This window comes from Aethalodelphis obliquidens, unplaced genomic scaffold, assembly GCF_003676395.1.
Source record: "Aethalodelphis obliquidens isolate GAN/ISIS:26980383/991018 unplaced genomic scaffold, ASM367639v1 scaffold42, whole genome shotgun sequence".
In the NCBI taxonomy this organism is placed as follows: domain Eukaryota; kingdom Metazoa; phylum Chordata; class Mammalia; order Artiodactyla; family Delphinidae; genus Aethalodelphis; species Aethalodelphis obliquidens.
In genome coordinates this window covers 2,381,503-2,399,142 of record NW_020837986.1, presented here as the reverse complement: position 1 = coordinate 2,399,142, position 17,640 = coordinate 2,381,503, and the positions used below count along the sequence as shown (strand labels likewise).

The following is a 17,640-nucleotide window of genomic DNA, read 5'->3' as shown; positions in this document are numbered from 1 at the left end:
GTAGAATCATATAGTTCTTGTCTTTTTGTGACTGGCTTGTTTCACTTAGCATGATGTCAAGATTCAGCCATGTTGTAGCATGTGTCAGAATTTCCTTTCTTTAAAATTTATTTATTTATCTATTTATTTATTTATTTTTGTCTGCGTTGGGTCTTCGTTGCTGTGTGCAGGCTTTCTCTAGTTGCGGTGAGCGGGGGCTACCCTTTGTTGCGGTGCACAGGCTTCTCATTGCAGTGGCTTCTCTTGTTGCAGAGCACGGGCTCTAGGGTGGGAAGGCTTCAGTAGTTTTGGCACACAGGCTTAGTTGCTCCACAACATGTGGGATCTTCCCGGACCAGGGATCAAACCCGTGTCCCCTGAATTAGCAGGCGGATTCTTAACTACTGTGCCACCACGGAAGTCCTCCTTTCTTTTTAAGGCTAAATAATATTCCATTGTATGTATATACACGTTTTGTTTATTCATTCATGTATCAGTGGATATTTGGGTTGCTTCCACCTTTTGGCTGTTGTGAATAATGTCGCTGAGAACATGTGTGTACAAATGTCAATAGTTGGAGGTTTTAATAGCTGTTTCTCAGTCAATGATAAGTCAACTAGTAACACACCAAATCAGTAAAAACCCGATGATCTAAATAACACCAGCAACCACCTTGAGCTAACTGACATTTACTGGTTCATTATACCCAACGTTGGTTCATTATACCCAACGACTTCTCTTCAAGTGCGCGTGGCACCTTCACCAGGGCAGACTTATGCTCTGCCTTCAGCTAGTCTCTGTATATTTCAAAATACTGAAATCTTACAGTGTCTTCACAGTGGAATGGAATTATATATTAATAACACTATATCTAAATAACCACAGATATTTTGAAATGTATTTATACATTTATAAATAACTCAGGCATCCAAGAAGAAATCATGGAGAAAATTAGAAAATATTTCAAACTAAGTGAAAAATGAAAATACAGTGTAACATCATTTGTGGGATGCATCTAAAGCAGTGTCTAGGGGAATTTTTAACTTTCAGTGCTTATATTAGGAAAGAAGAAAGGTCTTATACTCTGGCCTTTATGGAGAGTCTCTCAAATATCTTAGAATAAATCTCTCTTGTTTGAACCAGAGTGGTTTCTCTTGTTTCCAAGTAAGAGTCTCGGTTGATCAGGTAATTGGTACCAGGAGTAGGGTCTGTGATGATTAATGTTATGTGTCCACTTGGCTGGGTTCTGGTGCCCAGTCGTTTGTTCAAGTATAGATGTTTCTATGAAGGTGTTTTAAAGATGATTAACATTTACAACCAGTTGGCTTTAAGAAAAGGATGTTACCCTCCGTAATGTAGATGGGCCTCCTCCAGTGAACTGAAGGCCTTAAGTGCAAGAACTGAGTTTTCCCAGAGAAGAAGGAATTCTGCTCCAAGACTGCAACATAGATCTCTCTCTCTCTCCCTCCGTCCCTCCTTCCCTCTCTCTCTCTCCATATATTATATAGATGTGCATGTATGTGTGTGTGTGTGTGTGTGTATGTGTGTCTTAGTGAGCCAGCTAAGATGTGTAATACTTACTGATCACCAAGTCCTATTGGCATGATATCCTCAATAAATTGGACCAGCATGGTACTTGTGAGATGTTCACGCAGAGCTGGACGTCTGTCCTCATCTTCTGAAGCAGGAAGTTAAATGTCCAGTCAAAGAGAGTGTGACACATGCCGTGCTGGGGGACCCACAGGGGTGGCGAGAGAACAGAGGGGCCCTGCGCCAGCCCAAATGCCAGAGTACTTCCCAGGGGAAGAGACGTTTCCACTGAGACCTGTCGGCTGAACCAGAGTTAGCCAGTTTGAAAGAGTTACAGGAAGAGATGGGAAGTGACATTCCAGGCAGAGGGGACAGTAAGTGCCAATGCCTGAAAAGAGGGAAAGCCTGGGGCTTTCAGGGGACCATAAGAGGTTTAGTGTGACTAGATGGTAGGATGCAAGCAGGAGTTGGCCTGGGTGGTGGTGAGGAGTGGGGATGGCTAGCAGGTCTCTGCTTCTCTCACTTGACGTCGTCATATGAACCTCATCCTATGTCAGGAAGCATTCTTCTACTGCAGGAGTTCTAAGGGCTGCATGGTATTAATCCCTTGTACGTTCTGTTGCATAGTAACCAGTCCCCCAGTGTTGACCATTTAGATTATTTCTAGTTTTCCCCTATTATAAACAATGCTGTGATGAACATCTTTGTCCATACATCTTAGTGCACAGGTATTATTATCTCCATATAGTAAAGATGGAAGTTGTGGGAGCTGCCCAGGGCCCAGGCTTGAATGCTGCCTTGGAGAGACCTGAGTGACATTTGTTTGCCAAGCCAGTTCTGGGGCCTCTTGGGCAGCCCTTTGTTGGGTGTCTGCTTAAGGGGCCATAAACAGGGAGATGCTGGGAGAAGGCTTCAGGGAGTGATAAAAAGCCCTGACCATAATCTCTGGCTGCCCAGGCTAGATAGAGACTAGGGAGGAGACCCAGATCCTGGGCCCTACATGTCCTGTAAGCTGCATGTTTGTCCAGCCGGCTGGGTGCACCAGCTCCCGGCCTCTTCCAAGAAGAAAACAAAAGTACTTAAAGTGCAGGTCTGAAAAGTTGGGGTGCTATATGTGGGGTTCAAACCCTTCACTCCTCAGGGAGAAGATCAGGGTTTTGAGTTCCTTTCCACTGTGGGACACCGTGCCAGGGACGGGGTTTACGGCGAGATTGTCTCTCAGCCTCGCCTACCTGCTTCCATGTGAGGTTTTTCTCATTCTCTTGATGCGTAGGGGTCACTCAGCTGGTTTTGGAGTTTTTTTTTTCAGAGGAAACTCTTCCATATGTATCTGGAGAGTCCGTGAGTCCGTGGGAGGAGGTGAGTTCAGCAGCTCCTGTGTCGGCATCTTGAACGGGAACTACAACAAAAGTACTTCGGACTGAGCGTAGACCTTCCAGATGAGCCTGGGTTCAAATCACAGCTCTACCACAAAAGAGCTGCGTGACTCTGGGCCACTTACTCAAAACCTCTGAACCTCATCCTCATCTGTACAATGGGGAAAATGACCTACCAAGGGTGTTGTGAAAGTTAAATGAGATTACCAAGTACTTGGTCCATAGTCCATGCTCTTAATAAATGACGGCGTATATTTTCATTGTCATCTTGGGTTTCCATCCTTTTAAAAAGTATATTATAACAGCTTTATTGAGACAAAATTCCCATGCTATACAATTTACCCAGTTAAATTATAAATTTATATAATTTATAAATTTAAATTATAGAATTCAATGGCTTTTACTATATTCATCACAAACAATTTTGGAACTTTCTCATCATTCCCCTCAAAACCCCTGTACCCATTAGCAGTCATTCCCTAGCACCCCCCTCCCCCTGCTAATTTCCTGCCCCTCCCGGCCCAAGGCAACCACCAATTTATTTTCTGTCTCTATGTCTCTATATGAACTGTTCTGGACAGTTCATATAAATGGAATCATACAAAATGGAAATCACACAAAGTCTCTTGTGTCTGGCCTATTTCACTGAGCATAATGTTTTCAAGGTCCCTCCACAGTGCAGCACACATCAGTTCTTCATTCCTTTTTATTGCCAGAAAAGAGTCCACTGTGTGAATAGACCATATTGAATAGGTCCATGCACCAGTTGATGGGCATTTAGGTTGTTTCCAGCTTTTGGCTCTTGTGAATAATGCTGCTATGAACATTTGTGAGTGGACATATGTTTTCATTTCTCACGGGTACAGACCTAGAAGTGGAACTGCTGGGTCATATGGTAACTCTACTTTTAATATTTTGAGGAACTGCCAGACTGTTTTACAAAGCAGCTGCACCATTTTACTTTCCCACCAGCAGTGTACAAGTGTTCTCATTTCTCCACACCCTAACACTTGTTATTGTCTGTCTCGTTGATTATAGCCGCCCTAGTGGGTGTGTAGAAGTACCTCACTGCAGTTTTGATTTGCATTTTCTGGCTGGCTATAGGCTCATTTTTTTCGATGGCCTCCCCTTCATGTCCAGGGATAGATAAATCCTGGGACACACCCCTTTCCTAATATGGAAACACTAACTTGTCCCAAAGAAAGAAAAGAATCTTATATGTCTGTTATTAACCCACAACATTTCTTAATGTTGACTCTTCCATAACTCAATTGACTATTTCCCAGTTTGGGGGCATTGGGAAGTTTCTAATTTTCTTCTATTATCTCTAATAGTTATAAATTACTGGCTGTCACACAGAAAATGCCCATCAGAAGGGAACAAAAGCAGGATAGAAAATAGTTTAATCATCTAAGCTGAAAAAAATGTTTGTTAATCCATCCAAATGTGCTTAAAGCACCATCTTAGTGTCAAGCCTCGTGCTAGCTTACTTATGAACAAAGTCTGGAAAGAAATAGCAGAAATAAAAATACTAAATAGGGGTAGAGGATTAAGAGGTACAAACTATCAGGTATAAAATTAGCTACACGGATATATTGTACAATATGGGGAATATAGCCAATATTTTACAGTAACTATAAATGGAGTATAACCTGCAAAAATTCTGAATCACTATATTGTACACTTGTAACATAAAATATTGTACGGCAACTATTAATTTTAAAAAACTATTGGGCTTCCCTGGTGGCGCAGTGGTTAGGAGTCCACCTGCCAATGCAGGGGACACGGGTTCGAGCCCTGGTCCGGGAAGATCCCACGTGCTGCGGAGCGGTTGAGCCCACGAGCCACAACTACTGAGCCTGCACTCCAGAGCCCTAGAGCCACAACTCCTGAGGCCCGGGCGCCTAGAGCCTGCGCTCTGCAACAAAGGAAGCCACTGCAATGAGAAGCCCATGCACCGCAACGAAGAGTAGCCCCCACTCACCGCAACTAGAAAAAGCCCGTGCACAGCAACAAAGACCCAACACAGCCAAAAATAAATTAAAAAAAAAAAAAAACTCTTAATTAAAAAGAAAGAAAATACTACTTGTGTTGGGGGTGATGGGGTTCTAGGTGACAGGTGCCCCACCCTTCCCCACCTCTATTTCCCAAACTAGACCATTGTTATATTAGCTTTGCGATGATAAAACCAAGGGAAAGAAGAAAAAGACAACTGATCTAAGGATGATGGGAGAAACATTTCTTGAGCCAGACCCTCAAAGCTATTATTTTGTGGAATCTCCATACAACCCCTGGGAGGTTATTAATAATAATAATGATGATGGCCAATATTATGGTACCTTTTGTGTGTCTGGCACTGTTCCACCAGTGTGGGACCATTACTGTCCCCATTTTACAGATGAGGAAACTGAGACTAGGCAACGAGCTGCCCTTCCACTTTGGTGCTCTGTCTTTCCACATCACATACATGTGCAAAGCTGCACATAAACTCGGGCTCACACGTAAGTCTACATCTGCACCCTCGGATAGGAGAACACATACCACAGCCAGATACACATATGCACTCACACACAGGACTGCTTATATCCACAGGCATGTGCACGGGAACGCACTGTACATGTGGGCTCACGTGCGTGTGTGTGTGTATATATATATATATATTTATACCCATGTGCACACAGGCCATACACTTCTGGACATACATCTGTCTAAGACTGGGGAAAGAAGTGCAGATAAAGGGGCCAAAGTCCAACTCTTGCCTCCTCCCCCCATCCTCAAAGTGCCATCTGCTGCTGGCAGGTGTGTACAGGAGGGGGTGGGGCATGCACAGGTGGCTCTAGGCTCAAAGGGTAGAGATGACCTTGCACTAGAAACCCAGGGCCACCAACTAACTTCTAAATGGGGCAACAGCAGCTAAGGGGCCTCCCCTGATGGACAAACCCCCCAGCCAGAGGCCCTGAACTGAGGGCCTGCAGCATGCCCAACGCTGTGCCAGGGGCTCCAGGGGCTGTACAAAAGACGGCATGATCCGGGTCCTCCAGGGCTCCCCAGGGCATCGAGAAGATAAGATTCACACCCAGCAGCCCCTCCAAGAGGTAGCATGGCAGAGTGGTCACCTGCAAGTGTTTCAGTGACAGGATGCCTGGCTTAGAATCCTGGTTCTACCATTTACTGGCTGTGTGATCTGGGCAAGTTGGTTAACGGACCAGTGCCTCAGTTTTCCTATCTGTAAAATGGGGGAAATTCTAACACCTACTTCTTAGGATTGTTGCTTAACCACTACTACATAAGTATGTATTTGTAAGATAAGCTGTTTTGGACAAAGGGGTGTGAGGATGAAGGATGAAGAACAGGCACTGAGCAGAAAGAACTTCCTCAGGATCCTGGCCCTGCATCCCATTAGCTGTGTAACCTCAGACAAGTCACACAACCTCTCTGAACCTCAGCTCCTCCTTTGTAAACTCTGCACAAGTCATTCTTGATCATTAAACACGTTATCTATTGAGACCTTACTATGCACCAGGCATCATGCTAGGCACGGAGAATATGGCGGTGAGCAAGCCGGGTGGTCCCTGTCTGCATGGAGCCTGCTGTCTTAGAGGAAGGATGACGTGGAAACACCTGGTACACAGTAGGTGCCCAGTCAGTGTCCCTCCCTTTCTTCCTTTTCCATCATGGTAAAAGCAATGCATCAACACTGTAGAGAGTTTGGAGGATAGAAGAGGGCTGAGGTGGTAGAAATCTATCACCCAGAATCCCACTACCCCTAACAAAAACCCCTGGCTTCATTTTTGTCAATCTCCTTAACCAGCACAGGGCTAGGTTCATGGTGAGGCGCTCAACACAACACTTGGATCAATCAACACATTACATTTGTCATCAGCAGGAAACAGCAAATTACACTGTAGCATATTTACTGGGGGAAAGCGACACAAACAATCATGGCCATACCTTCTCCACAGAGAGGCTCTTCCCTTCTTTGGGACCAGTAACATTTCCATTTTATAGAAAAGGACACTGAAGCTCAGAGAGGTCAAGTCACTTGCCCAAGGTCAAGAGACAGAAACGTGAAGAGCCAGCTCCAGAAACTAGAGCTCTTTTACCCACACTGTCTTGGGCTGTGGGATGTAGCAAGGGATGGACATGAGGGCTTTGGGCATGAGGACCCTTGTGGGCCAGATGCAGCCTGCCTCCACCACTGGCAGCCAGACCTAGGAACACAGGAAACTGTCAGGCTCCTGGCTGGCCTTGGGGGTCTCTTTTGAGCCCGGAAACCCCTCACTCTTACCCCTTAGGGAGCTCCGGGACACCTGCTTAGCCAGGGCGCAGTGACCGGATGTCGTTTGTGATTTCTGGTGCCCTCTAGTGGGCAATGAGAGCAAACCTCTGGATCCCTCAAGTTGCTGGGAGCCAGCCTTGCCGGAGTCAGCAGCTCCTGCGGCCGCTAATGATAGCTGCCACACAACGCAGGCTTACCGATCTAACGCAATTCCTGCAACGACTCTCTCCAGGTAGGAGTCGTTATTACCACTTGATATAAATAATCTGAGACTTGGGAAAATGACTTTCCAAGGGCACATAGCTAATTGGTGACGGAGCCAGGAGTCAAGACCTTGGAGCTCAGAGGAGGAAGAGAGCATCGTCAAGGAAGGCTTCCTGCACCAGGAGACGGTCCCACGTGGCTGGACACAGAGGTGGAGTTACATCCCCCTCCAAGACCTTTGGAGGGGCTCTGCAACGCATTTACGTGGTCACATGTTTGAGAAAATTTGCAAAATTAAGACATTTTACTTACAATTGGTTAAGACCACAGTCTCTTTCTACTCCAGGCCTAGAATCATGTCTTCACCTAGTAGGTGACAAAGATGTATCAATAAATAAATTATGTGTTTAATAAATTGTGTTGAATGAATGAATGAATGCATGATAGAGGAATAAATGAATGAAGTGGCATTTACTTCAATCTTAAAGGAAGGGCAGGATGTTAGTGAGTGTTTCTCATGCAACCTAGGCATGCCCTCCACAGACAGATCGACTCAAGCCATGCGTGGCCTTGAATGTCAGGGCGAGAAATCAGGCGATGGAGAGCCATGGGAGGTTTCAGAGCAGAGGAAGGACTTGAGTGTAACTGTCAATTAGGCAAGAGTTGAATGGCAGATACGAAGACAGGGCCCTGTGGCAGGACAGCAGATTGGCTCATATAAAGTGGTCCTCACCCAGCACCACCAAAGAGCTGGTGCTCAGGTGATGTGCTCATAGGGGTACTCTCCACTGGGGTGCTTTTTCGGGGAAAATGTCTCCAGAAGGCCCCTACAGTTCCCTGGGAGGGAGAATCCAGGCCAGGAGATTCCAAATGCCCTGGTGGGTGTTAAGCCTAGATTCGATCAACACTGTGTGTGCCCGGCCCAATGTGGAGGGAAGCTGGGGCCCTGACCAGGTCAGGAATGGGGTCACATGTGTATGAGGGTCCCAGGTATTGCTGCATGTCCCGTCCTTGCTGTGAAGTGAGGTGGCCATTCCACACAACAGGAGACTGAGGTCTGGAAGCTGGCGAGGCAGTGGTGGACCCATGAATATCCAGCTCTACCTGCTGCCTCCTTTGCTAAGCTCCAGGCCATCCTTTCTCTCCCCATCTCTGGACTTTCTAAATGTCAAGAATTCTAGCTACCAACCAAACAAAACAAACCAAAAAAACCCAGGGACTTCCCTGGTGGTCCAGCGGTTAAGACTCCACACTCTCAATACAGGGGGCCCAGGTTCGATCCCTGGTCAGGAAACTAGATCCCGCATGCCACAACTAAGAGTCCGCATGCCACAACTAAAAAGATCCTGTGTGCCGCAACTAAGACCTGGTGCAGCCAAATAAATAAAATAAATTCAAACAAACAAAACCCAGCTATTATATACTTAGCCTTGTTTTGTGCCACACCCTCTTTTAAGCTCCTTCATGTCCCATCACCTGATTATTCCTCCAGCAAGCCTGTGAGTGAGAGGAATGGTTATTATTTCTATTTTGCAGATAAAGAGTTGGAGAGCCCAGAGAGGCGAAGTTACTTACCCAAAGCCACACAGCAGAATTGCAATCAAACCCAGGCTCCAGACACAGCCCCTGGTTCCCCCCAGAGCTGCCCAGCCTCCTCTTCTGGTCCAAGCTGAGGCCGAGAAACTCAGCTTTGCCAACAGAGGGCGGTGTGCCCTCAAAGATTGAACCCTGCTTCCCAGACTCTGGCCAACAGAATCCTCCCTGCTGGGAACAACCCTGCTATCGCTGTTTATGATTCAGAAATACTTGACCCTGAGCGCTCACTTAGTCCCAGGTTCTGGTGGGGTCTGGGGAGCATGGAGAAATGTGCAGAGAAATAGAAAACACAGGCTTCAAAGGAGGTGAACCAATGGGTCACAGAAAAGGAAACATAATGGTTTTAACATATAACAAGATGCTGATCTTAACCCTTAATAAGAGAAAGCTGTGTTAAACCCACAAGGAGCAGGCACTTTTTATCTATCAGATTGGCAGTTATACAAGTGAGGGTGTGGAGAAACACACTCATACATTGCTGGTGGGATTAAAACCTGGTTTAACACCTATGGAAGGGAATCTGGTAACATCTATCAAAATTAAAAACACAGATACATCCAACAGAAACACAAAATGCATTCATTGAAAGACTTGTACCAGGCCTGCATGATCGAATATGGTAGCCACTAGCCACATGTAGCTATTGAGCTCCTGGAATGCGGCTAGTCCGAACTGAGATGTGCTGTAAGTGTAAGATAGACACCGGATTTTGTTAATGTGGAAAAAAAAGTAAAATAACTCCCTAATAACTTTTTTATATTGATGATGTGTTAAAATGATATTTTTGATAGGTGGATTAAATAATTTTTTTTAAATCCCACCTGTTTCTTTTTACTTTTTAAAATATGTCTGCTAGAAAATTTTAAATTCCATATATGATTTGCAATTGTGGTTCATATTTTTATTGTTGTAAAATGTACACAATATCAAATTTATTCTTTTTTGTTTGAATTTTAGAATTTTATTTATTTTTTTATACAGCAGGTTCTTATTAGTCATCCATTTTATACACATCAGTGTATACATGTCAATCCCAATCTCCCAATTCATCACACCACCACCGCCAACCCCCCGTGGCTTTCCCCCCTTGGTGTCCATACGTTTGTTCTCTACATCTGTGTCTCTATTTCTGCCCTGCAAACCTGTTGATCTGTACCATTTTTCTAGGTTCCACATATATGTGTTAATATATGATATTTGTTTTTCCCTTTCTGCCTTACTTCACTCTGTATGACAGTCTCTAGATCCATCCACATCTCTACAAATGACCCAATTTCATTCCTTTTTATGGCTGAGTAATATTCCATTGTATATATGTGCCACATCTTCTTTATCCATTTGTCTGTCGATGGGCATTTAGGTTGCTTCCATGACCTGGCTATTGTAAATAGTGCTGCAATGAACACTGGAGTGCATGTGTCTTTTTGAATTATGGTTTTCTCTGGGTATATGCCCAGGAGTGAGATTGCTGGTCATATGGTAATTCTATTTTTAGTTTTTTAAGGAAGCTCCATACTGTTCTCCATAGTGGCTGCATCAGTTTACATACCCACCAACAGTGCAAGAGGGTTCCCTTTTCTCCACACCCTCTCCAGCATTTGTTGTTTGTAGATTTTCTGATGATGCCCATTCTAACTGGTGTGAGGTGATAACCTCATTGTAGTTTTGATTTGCATTTCTCTAATAATTAGTGATGTTGAGTAGCTTTTCATGTGCTTCTTGGCCATCTGTATGTCTTCTTTGGAGAAATGTCTATTTAGGTCTTCTGCCCTTTTTTTTTTTTTTTTTTTGCGGTACGCGGGCCACTCTCACTGTTGTGGCCTCTCCCGTTGCGGAGCACAGGCTCCGGATGCGCAGGCTCAGCGGCCATGACTCACAGGCCCAGCCGCTCCGCGGCATGTGGGATCTTCCCGGACCGGGGCACGAACCTGTGTCCCCTGCATTGGCAGGCAGACTCTCAACCACTGCGCCAGACTATTCGAATAGTCATTTTCACAATATTGATTCTTCCAATCCAAGAACATGGTATATCTCTCCATCTGTTTGTATCATCTTTAATTTCTTTCATCAGTGTCTTATAGTTTTCTGCATACAGGTCTTTTGTCTCACTAGGTAGCTTTATTCCTAGGTATTTTATTCTTTTTGTTGCAGTGGTAAATGGGAGTGTTTCCTTAATTTCTCTTTCAGATTTTTCATCATTACTGCACAGGAATGCAAGAGATTTCTGTGCATTAATTTTGTATCCTGCTACTTTACCAAATTCATTGATTAGCTCTAGTAGTTTTCTGGTGGCATCTTTAGGATTCTCTATGTGTAGTATCACGTCATCTGCAAACAGTGATAGTTTTACTTCTTCTTTTCAATTTGTATTCCTTTTATTTCTTTTTCTTCTCTGATTGCCATGGCTAGGACTTCCAAAACTATGTTGAATAATAGTGGTGAGAGTGGACATCCTTGTCTTGTTCCTGATCTTAGAGGAAATGCTTTCAGTTTTTCACCATTGAGAATGATGTTTGCTGTGGGTTTGTCATATATGGCCTTTATTATGTTGAGGTAGTTTCCCTCTATGCCCACTTTCTGGAGAGTTTTTATCATAAATGGATGTTGAATTTTCTCAAAAGCTTTTTCTGCATCTATTGAGATGATCATATGATTTTTCTTCTTCAATTTGTTAATATGGTGTATCACACTGATTGATTTGCGTATATTGAAGAATCCTTGCATCCCTGGGATAAATCCCACTTATCATGGTGTATGATCCTTTTAATGTGTTGTTGGATTCTGTTTGCTAGTATTTTGTTGAGTATTTTTCCATCCATTTTCATGAGTGATATTGGTCTGTAATTTTCTTTTTTGTAGTTTCTTTGTCTGGTTTTGGTATCAGGGTGATGGTGGTCTCATAGACCGAGTTTGGGAGTGTTCCTTCCTCTGCGATTTTTTGGAAGAGTTTGAGAAGGATGGGTGTTAGCTCTTCTCTAAATGTTTGATAGAATTCACCTGTGAAGCCATCTGGTCCTGGCCTTTGTTTGTTGGAAGATTTTTAATCACAGTTTCAATTTCATTACTTGTGATTGGTCTGTTCACGTTTTCTATTTCTTCTTGGTTCAGTCTTGGAAGGTTATACCTTTCTAAGAATTTGTCCATTTCTTCCAGGTTGTCCGTTTTATTGGCATAGAGTTGCTTGCAGTCATCTCTTAGGATGCTTTGTATTTCTGCGGTGTCTGTTGTAACTTCTCCTTTTTCATTTCTAATTTTATTGATTTGAGTCCTCTCCCTCTTTTTCTTGATGAGTCTGGCTAATGTGTTATCGATTTTGTTTATCTTCTCAAAGAACCAGCTTTTAGTTTTATTGATCTTTGCTATTGTTTTCTTTGCTTCTATTTCATTTATTTCTGCTCTAATCTTTATGATTTCTTTCCTTCTGCTAACTTTGGGTTTTGTTTGTTCTTCTTTCTCTAGTTCTTAGGTGTAAGGTTAGATTGTTTACTTGTGATTTTTTTGGTTTCTTGAGGTAGGCTTGTATAGCTATAAACTTCTCTCTTAGAACTGCTTTTGCTGCACCCCATAGGTTTTGGATCATCATGTTTTCATTGTCATTTGTCTCTAGGTATTTTTTGATTTTCTCTTTGATTTCTTCAGTGATTTCTTGGTTATTTAGTAACGTATTCTTTAGCCTCCATGTGCTTGTGTTTTTTACGTTTTTTTCCCTGTAATTGATCTCTAATCTCATAACTTGCCATGGTCAGAAAGGATGCTTGATATGATTTCATTTTTCTTAAATTTACTGAGGCTTGATTTGCGACCCAAGATGTGATCTATCCAGGAGAATGTTCTGTGCAAACTTAAGAAGAAAGTGTAATCTGATGTTTTTGGATGGAATGCCCTATAAATATCAGTTAAATCTGTGTCTTTTAAATCTTGTGTTTCCTTATTAATTTTCTGTTTGGATGATGTGTCCATTGGTGTGAGTGAGGTGTTAAAGTCCCCCACTATTATTGTGTTACTGTCAATTTCCTCTCTTATAGCTGTTAGCAGTTGCCTTATGTATTGAGGTGCTCCTATGTTGGGTGCATATATATTTATAATTATTGTATCTTCTTCTTGGATTGATCCCTTGATCATTATGTAGTGTCCTTCTTTGTCTCTAGTAACGTTATTTTAAAGTCTATGTTATCTGATATGAGAATTGCTACTCCAGCTTTCTTCTGATTTCCATTTGCATGGGATATCTTTTTCCATCCCCTCACTTTCAGTCTGTATGTGTCCCTAGGTCTGAAGTTGGTCTCTTGTGGACAGCATATATATGGGTCTTGTTTTTGTATCCATTCAGCGAGCCTGTGTCTTTTGGTTGGAGCATTTAATCCATTCATGTTTAAGGTAATTATTGATATGTATGTTCTATTACTATTTTCTTAATTGTTATGGGTTTGTTTTTGTAGGTCCTTTTCTTCTCTTGTGTTTCCCACTTAGAGAAGTTCCTTTAGCATTTGTTGTAGAGCTGGTTTGGTGGTGCTGAATTCTCTTAGCTTTTGCTTGTCTGTAAAGCTTTTGATTTCTCTGTTGAATCTGAATGAGATCCTTGCCGGGTAGAGTAATCTTTGTTGTAGGTTCTTCCCTTTCATCACTTTAAATATGTCATGCCACTCCCTTCTGGCTCGTAGAGTTTCTGCTGAGAAATCAGTGTTAAGCTTATGGGAGTTCCCTTGTATGTTATTTGTTGTTTTTCCCTTGTTGCTTTCAGTAATTTTTCTTTGTCTCTAATTTTTGTCAGTTTGATTACTATGTGTCTTGGCATGTTTCTCCTTGGGTTTATCCTGTATGGGACTCTCTGCGCTTCCTGGGCTTGGGTGGCTATTTCCTTTCCCATGTTAGGGAAGTTTTCCACTATAATCTCTTCAAATATTTTCTCGGGTCCTTTCTCTCTCTCTTCTCCTTCTGGGACCCCTATAATGTGAATGTTGCTGTGTTTAATGTTGCCCCAGAGGTCTCTTAGTCTGTCTTCATTTCTTTTCATTCTTTTTTCTTTATTCTGTTCTGCGGCAGTGAATTCTACCATTCTGTCTTCCTGGTCACTTATCTGTTCTTCTGCCTCAGTTATTCTGCTATTGATTCCTTCTAGTGTATATTTCATTTCAGTTATTGTACTATTCATCTCTGTTTGTTTTTCCTTTAATTCTTCTAGGTCTTTGTTAAATATTTCTTACATCTTCTCGATCTTTGCCTCCATTCTTTTTCCTGGGTCCTGGATCATCTTCACTATCATTATTCTGAATTCTTTTTCTGGAAGGTTTCCTATCTCCACTTCATTTAGTTGTGTTTCTGGGGTTTTATCTTGTTCCTTCAACTGGTACATGGCCCTCTGCCTTTTCATCTTGTCTATCTTTCTGTGAATGTCTCAAATTTATTCTTTTAACTATTTTTAACTGTACAGTTCAGTGGCATTAAGTATATTCACATTGTTGTGTAACCATCACGACCATCCATCTCGAGAAATTTTTCATCATCCCAAATGGAAACTCTGCACCCATTAAACAATAACTCCCCATTCCCGCCTCCTCCCAGACCTGGTAACCGCCATTCTATCAATACTTTCTATCTCTATGAATTTGACTACTCTAGGTTATCTCATATAAGCAGGATCCTACAATACTTGTCCTTTCGTGACTGGCTAACTTCACTCAACATAATGGCTTCAAGTTTTATCCATGTTGTAGTCTGTGTCAGAATTTCATTCCTTTTTTTTTTTTTTTTTTTTTTGCAGTATGTGGGCCTCTCACTGTTGTGGCCTCTCCCGTTGCGGAGCACAGGCTCCAGACGCGCAGGCTCAGCGGCAATGGCTCACGGGCCCAGCCGCTCCGCGGCACATGGGATCCTCCCCAACCGGGGCACGAACCCGTGTCCCCTGCATCGGCAGGCGGACTCTCAACCACTGCACCACCAGGGAAGCCCTCATTCCTTTTTAAGGCTGAATGATATACCATTGTATTTATGTGCCATGTTTTGTTTGGATAAATAAACATCAGGTGATGGACACTGGGGTTGTTTCCACCTTTTGGCTGTTATAATGCTGCTATAAACATTTGTGTGCAAAAATCTCTTGCTTGAAAGTTCCTCTTTTCAATTCTTTTGTGTGATAAAATATATCACAGTATATTTTAGTGGACAGCATTGTACTAGTAATTTCCATAGCAGCGCTCTTTGAAATATCCCCAAACTAGGAACTGCCAAAATGCCCATCAATGGTAGAATGGATAAATAAATTGTGGTATATTCACCAGGAGCACTAAAGTGAGAAGGAATGGACAGCTACATGCAGCAGCATGGATGAAGCTCAGAAAGAAGCCACACACAAGAAATAGTACATATGGTATGATTCCATTTACACAAAGTTCAAAAGAGGCAAAACCAATCTGTGATGCTGGAAGTCAGGATGATGGCTACTTTCTGTGGGCTACTCTTCAGTTGGTCTGGCACTGGTTTCAAGAGTGTGATCACTCTACGAAAATTCACCAAGCTAAACACTTAGGATTTGTGCTCCGCTTTGTATAGATGTTAAACCATAAGAAGTTCCCCTGAAATGCATACACCCTTTGATCCAGCAATTCCACTTCTGGGTAAATACCCCAAAGAATTGAAAGCAGGGTCTTGAACAGATATTTGTACACCCACATTCATAGCTGCATTACTCACAGTAGCCAAAAGATGGGAACAAACCAAGTGCCCGAGGATGTATGAATGGATACACAAAATGTTGTATACACATAGAATGGAATACTATTCAGCCCTAAAAAGGAAGGAAATTCTGACACATGCTACGACATGCATAAACTTTGAGGACATTATGTTAAGTGAAGTAAGCCAGTCGCAAAAGGACAAATACTCTATGATTCACTTAAAAGAGGTACCTAGAGGAGTCAAATTCATAGAGACAGAAAGCGGAAGGGTGGTTGCCAGGGGCTGGGAGGAGGGTGGGATGGAGAATTGCTGATTAATGGGGACAGGTTTCAGTTCTGGAAGATGGAAAGCATTCGGAGATGGATGGTGGTGATGTTTGTACAACCACGTGGATGTACTTAATACCACTGAACCGTACACTTAAAAATGGTTAAAAAGGTAAAGTTGATATTATGTACATTTTACCACAACTTAAAAATTTAAAAAGTGAGGTGTCTATAAGGAAAGGTGAGAAAGAATATTCAAGATATAATGGGTAATAAAAACCAAGGGGAGAACAGGGTAGCAGCGATGTTCCCATATGTTTAAATATATCAAAATGTTAAGGAGAAGACACAGAGATAGGAAAGAAGTGACACGTACAAAGGACTTACAGAGGAAGTGGACCAGGACCCATCCCCGGCCTCATGTCTTCAGCCACTATGGACTCAGAGAAGATGAAGGGAGCAGGGGTTGAGGTGGTGCTTGCTGAGTTGCTGTGTAGGAGGGGCTGCAGCTCCCAGCCCAGGGGCTCTGACCTGCAACAGTGAAACAGACGTGGGACTTCTGGCGAGGGGACCTGCGGGGGTTTCTAGATCAAATGGGGGCTCTGTGTGTGTATGGGAGGGGCGGGGTTGGCTGGCAGGGGGTCATCTTGGGTCCTGTCCTGTAGGGCCTCCCAGAGGGGCAAGAGGTTGGCATTGAATGCTGGATTCCCAGGGCTGAGCAAGGAGCGACAGGGACCCTCAGGAGGAGAGGAGCAGCCCCGCAGAGATGACTGTCTCCATGGAGCCCACAACAGTGCTGCCATCTCCCTTGCCCCTCCTGTGGGGGAGGAGAGGAGAAAGGGAGAAAGACCCACACCCCTACCCCGCCTCACCTTCCATCCATCTTCCCCACTGTTGGGAAAAACGAGGGGAGAAGGTCTAAACCCAAATCAAGTTAGGAGTTGCCTTGAGTATCTTGACTGGACATTTAAAATTTGAGTGGAGACCATGTCTGTGACTTAAAGCAGTAGATGAAAGACAGTAGACCTGTCATCTAAAAGCTGTCTGAGACAACGTGGCTCCGCTCCACGTGCCCTCCCATTCTCCTGAGGCTGGCAGAGGAAGCAGAGAGAAACAGAGACAGGGACGGAGAGAAGCTGCAGGGCTTCTAGAAGCCGCACCCAGAACTAGCACCAGGTTGCTTCCACCACATTCTATTGACTAGGGAGAGACCCAAGGCCAAACCTTATTTGAGGGAAACAGAATCCACCTCTTGAAAGGGGGGGAGCCAGGACAAAGTCCCACTGCAAATGTAACAGAGAAGAGCTAAATCAGACCCCACGGTGGATCTGTTTCTTTGACTTTGACCTTTGCTTTTCGTTGCTTTTGTTATTATAGTCATACATAATGGCCTGCCTCAGGGAACCCTGTGCACCTGTGAGTGGCTGCAAGAAAAAAGAAACCAACACATCCCCTCATCTCGGCTGGTCATTTCGGGGAAAGTTTTGCAAGACTGATGGCCCTTTTACTCCCTCACCACCTCTCCCTCTCTGATTCTGTAGTAGAAACTGGCCTCCAGACCTAGATAAGATGGTTCATCAGAGACACTAGTCTGCCATCTTCTTGGTCTGCCGGCTTTCCGAATAAAGTCGTATTCCCTGACTCAACACCTTGTCTCTGATTCATTGGCCTGCCGTGAGGCGAGCAGAGTGAGCTTGGACTCTGTAACACAAAGAGGCGTGGAAAGTCTACCAAA

General features: G+C 43.5%; 1 protein-coding gene and 1 long non-coding RNA gene across 5 annotated transcripts in view; both read right to left on the bottom strand.

The window, feature by feature from the left end:
* The window catches only part of ADA (adenosine deaminase), a 48,677-nt gene extending 45,775 nt beyond the window's left edge, over window positions 1-2,902 (bottom strand). For 2 of the 3 annotated variants that reach the window (XR_003427052.1, XR_003427053.1), the window contains exon 1: window positions 2,742-2,892. The gene's annotated coding sequence lies outside the window, so the exon portion shown is untranslated. Of the gene's footprint in view, window positions 1-2,741 lie in introns of all 3 variants that reach the window. The other variant, XR_003427048.1, reaches the window with a different exon arrangement.
* A 26-nt stretch (window positions 2,903-2,928) lies between these two features.
* Window positions 2,929-17,640, bottom strand: part of LOC113605160 (uncharacterized) — a 59,798-nt gene continuing 45,086 nt past the window's right edge. Inside the window, exons 2-5 of one of the 2 annotated variants that reach the window (XR_003427056.1) lie at window positions 16,293-16,436; window positions 8,815-8,865; window positions 7,681-7,734; window positions 2,929-3,166 (exon numbers count right to left, since the gene is read on the bottom strand). This is a non-coding gene — a long non-coding RNA (uncharacterized LOC113605160). Of the gene's footprint in view, window positions 3,167-7,680; window positions 7,735-8,707; window positions 8,866-16,292; window positions 16,437-17,640 lie in introns of those variants that run through there. The other variant, XR_003427055.1, reaches the window with a different exon arrangement.